Source organism: Dromiciops gliroides, chromosome 4 (assembly GCF_019393635.1).
Source record: "Dromiciops gliroides isolate mDroGli1 chromosome 4, mDroGli1.pri, whole genome shotgun sequence".
NCBI lineage: Eukaryota > Metazoa > Chordata > Mammalia > Microbiotheria > Microbiotheriidae > Dromiciops > Dromiciops gliroides.
Genome location: NC_057864.1, coordinates 65033130 through 65045335, shown reverse-complemented (window position 1 = coordinate 65045335; position 12206 = coordinate 65033130). Strand labels below are relative to the sequence as shown.

Sequence of the window (12206 nt, the reverse complement as noted above, 5' to 3'; positions counted from 1 at the left end):
TTTTCCTCTGTCTCTAATTTTGTTTTTCTCCTTTTGAGCTATGATTTCCCCCCTCATAGCATTATATATCTTTAGTTACTTTAGCTTAATTTTTCTAAAAGGTGCTGGTATTTCCATTGACTCTCTTCCCCTCACCCCTGATCCCATCTTCTTGTTTGTTACTTCCTTTGAAGTTTTGCTTTTAGTTCCTTTTTCTCTCCTTTTATCTGGTTATATGATTCTTCCCCCTCTTTCCCCCTTTCAGTTATTCAAGTAGATTACCCTTCTAAAATATTAAAAATGTCTCCTTAATATTTAATATTCTTTTTTTTTTCATCTACTAGTAAGCTCAGATGTTCAGGGTGGGTCATCTTGGGCTATATCCTGAACTCTATTGCTCTTTGGAACATATTGTTCCATTTCCTCCTACATTTTCTGGTGGGCACAGAATAATCTTGGGTTATTTAAATTTCCTTTCCTTTGTATTTGAAGATCTTTCTCCTGATTACTCATATGGGAGGGTACTTTGGTACTTGTTGATTGGTTCCAGAAAGCATGATAAGTGGTGAAAGCTATGAGTACTGAATGAATTTTTCCCATAAGGAATAATGTAAATTGAAATAATCAATTTCTGAACCTCAGAAACTTCACATTTTCCTTGGCAGTTTATAAATGGATGTTTTTTCCTTTTTAACTTTTATTTGAAAAAAAATAACAAAAGTCAACTTTTAAGAAATTGTTTCATTTCCCTAGCCCCCCAGTTCCCTCTCTCCATCCTGTCCCCCCCCCACACACATTCCCTCAACCCTAACCATACCATTCATTTTGGTATATCAGGGGGACCTCAAGCCAGAGTTAAGTATGGACATCCATGTTCCTCAGGGACATGGGTTGGTGGGGTTGTGTATAGAGGAAAGGCTGCTGCTGGGCTGTCTGAAATAAGCTCCCAGCACCTGAAGATGTTTTGCCAGGGGAACAGCATGAAGTTCTCCTACAAAACATTCAACCTGTTGCTCCCTTTCTTGGGAGAGTTAAGGCAGAGCTCGAAAGAGAAGGAAGGAAGCCTTCTTCTGGAAGGCTGGGGTGGTGATGGGTGGTGGGTGGCAGCTGTGAAGCGAGGAGGAGGGTTTCAAAAAATTCTTTGCTCACAGCAGTCTGGGCTGTGTCAGCTCTTGTTTGTTCCCAGGGGAAGTGGAACTTCAACTGTGGCTAGACCATTTGTTTTCTAACCCTTCTGCACCTCCCCCCACCCAACTTCTGTGTATCTCCACAAGTCACAGGTGGGGAATTGAGCCTGCAGGGTAGTGTGGGGGACCCGGGCCCCTCTGCTCCTGATGCCAGCTCACCAGCCTGGTTCTAGTTTGGAGCCTGCCAGTCCTCTTTCCTTTGGGATTGGATCTCCATGAGCCTAATTGGGCTCCACTTTCGATCCAATGGTTGGTTAGCACTTGCACACTCAAAGACACTAACACAAATCCCAGAAACACCACACTCCTCAGGCAACAGAAGAGCGGCACCAGTGTTCTTCAGGAATGGATGAGAGAATTTTTAATCATGGCATTTTACAACTCAAAGAGAAGTCCTTGTCTCCAATGGCACAGAGTAAACTCAATTTTTCCATAGTGATTCAATAAACATCTAAAGTGAAAAGAGTCTGTTCAGGAGCAAATCCAAGCCCAAGGGGGGAAGGAGGAGATGATTATATTCTGGGGATTTGGAGTTGTGATCATGAATTTTCCCCATTCTGGGATAATGAAAAAAAGCACAAGAAAGTACATGACAAAATATGTGGAATTCTGCGCTGAGCTTGAACTACTGGGAGACTAACGCATTGGTCTTTGTTTCATCAGAGAGACAGGGTGCATGGTGGTGTCTTGACTTACACAGGTCTTAAGAAGTGAGATGAGTGCCTAGCAAGTTTCAAGTGACGAAGCATTTTTGCAATCGAATGCATTGAGTACTAAATTTGACAAGTTTTGAAGCTGAGTGTTGAGGTACACACACACATATTTTATACACACACACACACACACACACACACACATAGTGGTACCTTGTTTGAGAAAGTGGTACTTTAGTTGGGGAATGGCTGAACAAGTTGTGGTATAAGATTGGGATGGAGTACTACTATGCTACAAGAAATGATTTTAGCTCAATGATTTTAGAAAAAAAAAACCATGGAAAGACTTACATAAAATAATAAAAAGCTAAATGAGTAGAACCAAGAGAACATTGTACATAGTAACAGCAATATTGTTTTAAGAAAGACTTGAGAAAATAAGTTATTTTGTCTATTATAAGAACACAAATTAACTATAAAGAGAGATGCTATCTGAATCCAGAGTAAGAACTGATAAAAAGAAGTCTGTATAAAATAATTTCATACACACACACACACACACACACACACACACACACACACACTTCCATCTGTGTCTAATATTAGCCATCGGTGGGGGGGAAGGAAAAAATTACATAATTTTGTTTTCTATTATAAAGGAATAGCAAATTTTGTATAGTAGATTTGTAGTTTCATGTACAATAATTTATTTTTATTATACTATGCTACAGAAATGCTTGTTTTATTTCATAAATTAAAAATAAAATAAATAAAAAACATTTTTTAAAAAGTAAAGGATGGTGGGTGGCTAGGTGGCACAGTGGATAAAGCACCAGCCCTAGATTCAGGAGTACCTGAGTTCAAATTCGGCCTCAGACACTTGACACTTACTAGCTGTGTGACCCTGGGCAAGTCACTTAACCCCCATTGCCCTGCAAAAAAAAAAAAAAGTAAAGGATGCCCTAATTCCTCTTCTCACGACAATCCTTTAATTGCTTGATAACAGTTACACACCTGCCACCTCAAACCTTCTCTAGATTGCAAATCTCCAGTTCTTTCATAACAAACATTTATTTTATCTTTTTCAAGTTACATGTAGAGGTAGTTTTCAACATGCATTTTCATAAAATTTAGAGTTCCAAATTTTTCTCCCTCCCTCCCTTTCCTCCCCCCACCACAAGACAGCAACCAATATGATACAGGTTATATATGTACAATTCACAAGTGCTCTTTTTCTTTTCCACCAGTCCTATGTGGACCTGCATGGCTGCCACAGAGAGGGAATCACCCCCCCCCCCTTTCCCCAAGCAACCCGTGTAAGTTTCCATTTTGAGCAGAGATTGTTTCATTCTTTGTACTTGTATACTCATTACCAGTTCCTGGAACACAGTAGGACTTCTTAATACTTGTTATTGATAAAGTCCCTCTGGTACCATGATAGTTATAGCTGTGGTTTGCTTAATTATTGATTGGGAATATATTTTGTGTGTATGGATTGTTTGAGCATTTGGGGGATAATAGGTCATATAATTAAAAAAATTAATATTTAGAAAAATATTTTGCGAAAGCTTCAGTCATTTATTTAACATCATCACTATGCAATGTAGGAGGGTCTTTTGTTTTGTTTTTAATTTTGCAGATTTTAATTGTTATTATTTGTCCTTCTTTATTGAAGAGAACCATGATGGGGTGTCATGACTCACAGTGAATTGGATTTAAGTGAGGGAGGGCTGTGCAACCTCACTCTCTCTTCCAGAGCCATGTGGATCTTGTGGCAAGATAGAGATTAAGATAACTAGAGGTGGCCCTGGATGTTTAAGGCAATTGGGGTTAAGTGACTTTCCCACGGTCATACAGCTAGTGGGTAGCTCAGTGGATAAAGCACTGGCCCTGGAGCAGATTTTAACTATGAGGTCTGAGGAAATAATCCCTTTATCTAAGATAAATATTTCTCAACCTTTTTGCAACTGCTACCCTCTATTTCTGTTAGTTTGGGTGGAACCTGCTTTCCCTCCCCACTCTACTATTGATGAATGGTGTGTGCAGGTGGAAGAAGGCAGTATGAATTGGAGGATGCTGAAACACGCACCCCACCCTTCCTTCTCCCAGAATCTCCCAGCCTAAATTGGTACACATTGTCGTGACTCAAGGCATTAAAAGTACTGTGTTAAACTGCCAGTGTTATCTGGGAGGCTGAGACTTTAAACCCTTAAGAGCCATTAACACTTAACCAGAAGTTTGCCTGTCAGATTAGATAAATTAATTCTCCTTAAAGGATTGGGTACAGGACAGTACAATCCTGACTATAAAAAGGCAGGGAAATGAGGCGGAGTAGCTGCAACACAACATGGGCTGACGCTGGTGCTGGAGACCTTTTAGGGTGAGGCGTCCGGAGAATTTTGAGTTAATTGGAGACTTCCTGGGGTGTTGCAAAATGCAGGCTGTGTGTCTGTGTTTGACAGGTTCAAGACAACAGGAAGAGTTTCCTTCTACTGGGACAGGGAGCTAGAGATATGACTGCAGCTGAGCATATGGGTTTCAGTGCAATTCTGCCCAAGGCTGAGGTGTGCTTTTGCTTTCCCCTTAAATTTCTTCAATTCCAATGCACACAAAGGGTCTTTCATTGTTCTTTTCCCCTAATCTACCCAGATGGAATTGAGGTGTGGTTTTGAAGGATTGTGGGGAGAGGGTAGAATGGGGAGAAGTGTAAATGGTTTAACCATTTTGGGAGTCAATTTCAAAAAACCAAAAAACCTTCCTATTTTAACAATATAATTTAAAATATTATATACTTATTATTATATTATAATCAGCATATTTAATAAGATATATAATACCTATAATATAATGTATATATCTCTCTTTCTCTTTGTATGTCAGAACTCATGGTTTCCAACAAACTCCCAAACTGATACTTTCACAAAGTACATCATTCTTCATGTCTCCTCCACCCCCCTCTTCAACAGTTAGATTATTAATTCAAATTGGGCAGCTAAAGAGGACAGTGCTTTGAGTACTGGACTTGGAGTCAGTACGACCTGAGTTCAAATTCTGCCTTAGATATTTACTAGCCTTGTGACTCTGAGTAAGTCTCTTAGATTCTTTCATCTTCAGTTTCATGATCTGTAAAATGGCCATAATAAGAGCAGCTACCTCCACTGATCCACTGAGTATTTCTAACCCTCTGGGGTGCTTAAGCAAGACAGATGTTCTGGGCTTGTCAATGCATCCAGGGCAGTGTTAAAGGTGAGCTGTGAGGGGGCTCAGGTTTTTGACAGCCCATCATAATTAGATTTGCTTCCCTAGTTAACCCATGTTAACCCATAGCTTTCTACCTGTGGCTCTTCAAGGCGCTGATCCATGGTTGTCCTTGACTGGCGGAAGCCTACTACTACTAGCTTTCTAGAGAAGTTACTCTATGGAGCCCCACTGTCTCTCTCCAGTCATTTTATCCTTTGAGTTCTGTTGAGACGGATTATTTTTATGGAAATCGCTTGCTGCAAGTGGGGAAGGGCCTATGGCCCTTTAACCAATGGAAAACACAGAGACAACCTCCATTTACTTCCACTGGCAGTAAAACATAAACACAGAATTGAGAGTTCATAGCTGTCTTGGGCTTTAACTACTTTTTCAAACTGTTCCTGCCGTATAAATTTGTCATTATGTCAGTCAGTGAGCCCCAGATGTGTGTATTACCATACCAGAGATATGCAGGGCTGGGTACGAGATGTTTCTAAAATTGAAACGTTTTTTTTTTAATATAAAAGGACAAAAATATTATGCCGAAATCTAAAGCACTCAAATTGGAAAACCTCATGTGCTGATGAGTCCTTTCCATTGTCAGCGTTTTGCACATAATTGTGATTTTTATGTAAAAAAAGGCCAAAACTTGCAACACTGTTTTTAGAAGACAAAACAAAACCCAAACCAAAAACAATGTTAAGTATAAATGTATAAATATTTTTGACTTGAAGATTTGGATGGCACTTGACCCAAATAGAAGATTAATTCTTCAGACAGAATGTGTGGGGAAGAGAGACTTTAAAAAGTAGATGGTTGTTTTTAAAATTTTAAGAAATGGTGTCTGTTTAGGGTAGTAAAGTAGTATTGTAATTCATGACTGTTAAAAAATACACCATTGAGTGAAAGAAATCATTTCTACTCTGGATGAGCAGTTTCACAGGGCCACAGAGTTACATTTCAGCCACAAAAGATGCTAATTTTGTTTTGTTTTTATAAGAACAGAAAAAAAAAGGTTTCTTCACAAGTATTTATGTGTTGTTACTCTGTATAGTTAAAGACTGTTACTTTTTTAGACATGGCTGACACATTATATCAGTAACTAAAATGACATTGAATAGCTGAACAAGGAGAACTGGAGAGTTTGAAGTGTGCTCATAGCTGTCGTCATCAGATGCAAATCCATGAAGGAGGAGATAATCATTAAGGATAAACCACCTTGTAAAATTCACATTTACAAAATAATAAAGTCGATTCCAATTTATAAAAAGTCGATTCCAATTTATAAAAAGGAGCATCTACCTTACAGTGTTGTTGTGAGGATCAAAATATTATTAAAACCAAAAACATGGGCTAAGGCCAGTGAAGGGGACTTTGAAGGGGTTGGACATTGAGAGACTATTCAAAGAATTTCAAGATGCCTCAAGTTAATTGGAGGCTTCCTGGAATGTTTTAAAGTTGACTTTGATAGGATGGTACATCTTTTTGCCTCCAACACTGAGGGGGCATATTCTCCCTTCTGCCACCTCAGTGTGGAATGGGGATAGACTTAAAGTTTCTACATAACATTGGTCTTATGAAATTCATAACCAAATGCATCCTTGCTGCTAAATAAGTCTTCATCTCAGGTATAACTGAGTTAGATACCAGTGGTTACTGCCTAGTCCTTGGGCGTTGAGGCTGGGCCGGACCTTGGGTGGCTCACTCTCTTGACCCTTCAAAACTCACAAGGCCATAGCTTCTAGACTAATCTCCGTGACCTAAAACAAAAGAAGAAACACTGAAGCAAAGTACCCAGGACTGTTTTCATGGTGTCACTTTTGGCCTCAGGGGGAGAGGGCCTTCCAGTCTGTCTAAAAAGTTCACTTATTACATCAGATCCTGACTTGTGATACAGTCAGGGAATGTATCAGAGATGTCATCATTTCCAATGTGCCCTTGATGTTCTTGGTACTGCTCCTGGGCATCATCACTCACATCAGAAGACTCACTGTGAACTGCAAAGACTTGGTATCACTCGTCAGATGGACCAGATTGTTGACATCAGGGACATGCTTCTTCTGATGTGAGGAGACAAAGGCCAGGGTTTCTGGTCTTTGTTCTCTTTCTCATTTTGTCACTCCTTCATGGCCTGTTAAATTTTATTTGGCTTTTGTCATCTTTTATGGTTTTTTCTTCTATTCTTTTTCTTCCAGTAGTGCTTATGTTAGGCTCCTGGCCTTCTCTAGGTCTGTCCAGTAACATGCCTAAATCAATTTGATTGGTGGAAGGTCTTTGAGAAGACCTTTACAACCTTGTCAACAAGGAGAGGGATGTGATCAGCCAGGATTCCCTATTCCCCACCCCTATACCTTGCCATAAAGGTTAGGCTAGTTCTTTTCCTTAAAGTTAAGGAAGCTGCTCCCACAACTTGATCGACCCAGTTGCCTAAAGCTTAAGGCATCTAGTTGTTTCTACAGCTCCTTGGTGGTCTCATGCTGCACTGATTTGGCTTGTTCACCTAAGGGCAGAAAAGGCATATCCACATGGAACTAGAAGCCTTCAGACTTGGCAGGTGTTACCATATCCTGCTGTACTGACCAGATTCACTTCCATAATGAGAGGAGAGGGGCCATATTTATCTGAACTCAGTGATGTATCCTTATTTGTTACAAGGGTTTGGGTTTTCCTTTTTATATTTGGGAGGAGGTGGTAGGGAGAGGGAGGTTGGGATCAAGTTGTTAAAAAAAAAGAAAATAAAAAGAAAGGAGGGCCATTTAAATATTTTTATTTAAAGGAGCAGAAGAGAACAGCAAGAGGGCAAGGCAGATTTGAAATTTAAATGCTTGATTCATTGTATACTTTTTTTTTTTTTTAGTGAGGCAATTGGGGTTAAGTGACTTGCCCAGGGTCACACAGCTAGTAAGTGTTAAGTATCTGAGGCCAGATTTGAACTCAGGTACTCTTGACTCCAGGGCTGGTGCTCTCTATCCACTGCACCACCTAGCTGACCCCATTGTATACTTTTTTTAAAAAAGCAAGCAATAAGTAGTAGAAATTTGCGGTTTCACACACAATTCTCTTTTTCTGTTTATGTATGTGGAAATGTTAATTTTATTTGATGTTAGTTAAATTCAGAATAAATAAAAGCAATAATTTAAACAGGAAAATCTCCAAATGCTATAGCGTGGTCAAGAAGGATGAGGATTGGGGAAAGGGTTGTCAGATTTGGCCAATAAAAGATTGTTGGTAAGCAGAAAAAAAAAAGAGAAAGAAATGTGATATAAAAGCATAAGGTATCTATGAAAATAAGATAAAATAAAATTTAAGAAAAAAATTCACATCTCGTATCTTGTTTGTAGCAGTGACTACAAGTTCATCTCATGTGTTGTGCCAGCTGGGCTAACTAAACAAAAGTGCAAGGTTTTCTCAGGCTCTGTTTGGCAGGGACTTCTACGTCAACTTGACTACAACAGATGACTTGCCCAGAAATGCTTTATATTTAGGAAAAATAAACAAAGAATGAACCATTGGAGTTGGGGGGGGGAAGAAAGAAGATGGGGAGAATTTGTCTAGAAGCAAAGTCTAGATACAATAAGCACTCAAAAATTCACATTCCATGGAAATAAATGACTATTGTTTTTCTTCTTTATAGTTAAAAGAGCATGACTTTTTTTTTTTTTTTTTAGGCAGGGCAATGAGGGTTAAGTGACTTGCCCAGGGTTACACTGCTAGTAAGTGTCAAGTGTCAGAGGCTGGATTTGAACTCAGGTCCTCCTGAATCCAGGGCTAGTGCTCTATCCACTGTGCCACCTAGCTGCCCCCACTTCTATCCTATTTTAACTAAAGGGGCAGCTAGCTGGCACAGTGGATAGAGCACTAGCCCTGGATTCAGGAGGACCTGAGTTCAAATCCAGCCTCTGACACTTGACACTTACTAGCAGTGTAACCCTGGGCAAGTCACTTAACCCTCATTGTCCAACAAAAAACAAACACACAAACAAACAAATAGGATAGAAGTGTGGTTCCATTAAACAGTAATTGAGGGGCAGCTAGGTGGCACAGTGGATAGAGCACTGGCCTTGGATTCGGGAAGACCTGAGTTCAAATCCAGCCTCAGAAACTTGATACTTACTAGCTGTGTGACCTTGGACAAGTCACGTAACCCCAATTGCCTCAAAAAACAAACAACAACAACAACAAAAACACCAAAAACCAAACAAAGCAATAATTGACCCTGACATAGGTCTTTTTCAGGGATTTTCAATTGACTGCTTCAAAGTATTACTGTCATCAATGATAATAATAGTAACAACAACTAGCATTTGCATAGCATGTTAAGGTTTGCAAAACATTGTACATATGTTACCTCTTGATGCTCACAATCCTGTGAGGTAAATGTTACTATTATCCTTGCCCAGAGTCTTTCATAGATAAGTAAGTATCAGGTTGGTTTTGAACTGAACGCAAGTCCAGCACTCTTACTCACTGTACCACTTAGCTATTCCTTGATAGCTAAGTAGCAAAGGAGAGAATTCAATACTCAGGATTGATCTGCAAAGATGGTGTGTGACTAATTGAGAAAAAAGACCTTTCTGAACTGTCACTATAAAGCTATCTTCTCCCAAAGCCCTATTTTCTCTTATTTTCTCTTCTTATCCTTAGCATGACTATGGCTTAAATGAAAGGCTTGATTTGGCTACTTACTTGCTCTCCAGCTCAAAAGAGCAGTTGGCACCAATTCCATAAATTATCCTTGGCTACCACCATTCAGTGACCTCCTATATTTTCTCTGCTAATTCACCCTTCTTGCAAATTGAATAGGCCTTTTGCCCTGATCATCTGAATTAGCAGAGAAAATACAGCAAACAATACTAATTGTAGCCAATCAGGGGGTAGGCCAATAATAAATCTATCAATTAAAAAAAAAAAGAGGTTATTGTTCCCTTATTCTCATTGGCTAACTCATATCTCCTATGTGAGAAGATATCCCTAAAACTAACCCATATTCTGGAGGACAAGTTGTCTACCCTGTAGATTTCATTTCTGATCTCTTTGTCTAGAACCAACTAGGGCAAAAAATTAACAAATTATTTCCCATCTCCTTTTCTGGAGGGAAATTTCCTAAGTGAAGGAAGAAACTTTTCCCAGCCTGTCTGTCTTCTTGCTTGAAACTCACTTTTCAACCCCTTGCAATCTGACTTCTATCCCTACAACTTGAATGAGACTACTTTCTCCAAGGTCAAAAATGATACTTTTATTGCTAAATCTAAGACACTTTTCTCAATGTTTGTCCTTGATCTCTTTGAAGTATCTAAAACCATGGAACATTTTCTTTTATCATCACTTTCAACTTCTGCAAATCTTCTCTTCCCTAGGGTTTTTTGTTGTTGTTGTTGTTTTTTTTTTTGGTGAGGCAATTGGAGTTAAGTGACTTGCCCAGGGTCACACAGCTAGTAAGTGTTAAGTGTCTGAGGCTGGATTTGAACTCAGGCACTCCTGACTCCAGGGCCAGTGCTCTATCCACTTTGCCACCTAGCTGCCCCGGGTTTTTTTTTTTTTAATGGTGACAGTTGTTTCCTGCTTCTGCCCCTACTTGTAGTCTCCTCATCCTTTGAAGTATCATCATTACTTCTCAATTTCCTGGGCATAAGTATATCCCAGAGGTCTGTTCTAGGCTCCCTCTTTATCACTCTACTCTTTATTGGTAATTTCATTAGCTCCCAGGGGTTTCATGAGCATCTTGATGCAGATCATTCCTGCTCTCATTCCTCCCTGCAGTTGCGCCTCTTGAAACCCCTACTTCTTTGATAAGGCTCTATTCAATTGACAACGATTTCAAGAGTCCTTTCTTGATTCTCCTAGCTGTTAGTGCCTTTGTATTTATTTTGCATATATCTTATATTGGCTTTTCTGTAAATAAACTATATCCCATCTCTCTCTATTCCTCAGTGCTTCCCGAGAAGGGGCAGCTCTCTCTTCACCAGCACCATGCCTGCCCTCAGACTGCTCGTGAAACCCAGAATTGTCAAGAAGAGGACCAAGAAGTTCATCTGCCACCAGTCAGACTGATATGTTAAAATCAAGAGAAAGTGGCGTAAACCAAGAGGCATTGACAACAGAGTGCGAAGACGATTCAAGGGCCAGATCTTGATGCCCAGTATTGGTTATGGAAGCAATAAGAAGACAAAACACATGTTGCCTAGTGGATTCAGGAAGTTTCTGGTGCACAATGTCAAAGAGCTAGAAGTGCTGCTGATGTGCAACAAATCTTACTGTGCTGAAATTGCTCACAATGTTTCCTTGAAGAATCGGAAAGTCATAGTTGAGAGAGCAGCTCAGCTAGCCATCAAGATTACCAATCCAAATGCTAGACTGAGGAGTGAAGAAAATGAATAAAAATTTGCACATTTTTATTTGTGTCAAATAAACCACCAATGACAAAAACAAAACAAAACAAAACAAACTATATCCTGCTTTTGTTCCCTCACCTCAGTAGAATATAAGTTCCTCAAAGGCAGGGTCTATCTTTGTATTTCCAGAGTCTAACCAAGATCCTGGCACATAGTAAGCATTTAATAAATGCTTACTGATTGAATAAAAGAAAAGATACTTTATAAATTAAACCAAAAATAAACCTTGTACTTTAACTCAAAATTGGCTCCTTAGTAAACCTGAGCAATTAGGATGGAGGAGTTCATTATTCCCATGAAAAGATCCCCATTGAAACTACCAGCTCTTTGTAAAAGTTTGGTTTATATTAGCTTGTTATTATTGCTCATGTTTTCACTTCATACATTTCCTTTATGAGGAAAGAATGATTTGACATGTCTCTGCGGCTGTGTGTAGGAAGAGTTTAGAACCTGACTGCCAAGCATAGTGTGGGGAAAAGAACAATGACCTAAGGTGTGTTTGGTGTTTCCCAGGAATTCCCTACCAGTAGAAAGAGGATGCCAAAGTTAAACAAAAAGGAGGATGGGGAAAATTCAACATAAGGTAGAATCCAGGATTTTTTTTTTCTTTTGACAGTCATCTTGCTTGAATTTTTGCCCTCATGACTAGGCTCACCAAAGGTATTAATACTTCTTGGCTGTCTTATTCCAAGATATTCTTTTTTTTTTTTTTTGCGGGGCAAAGGGAGTTAAGTGACTTGCCCAGGGTCACACAG

The 12206-nt window shown here is 39.4% G+C and overlaps 1 pseudogene; it reads left to right on the top strand.

Annotated features, from left to right (window-relative positions):
• Nucleotides 1–11029: 11029 nt before the first annotated feature.
• LOC122725517 lies at nucleotides 11030–11437 on the top strand (annotated as a pseudogene).
• Nucleotides 11438–12206: the final 769 nt, after the last annotated feature.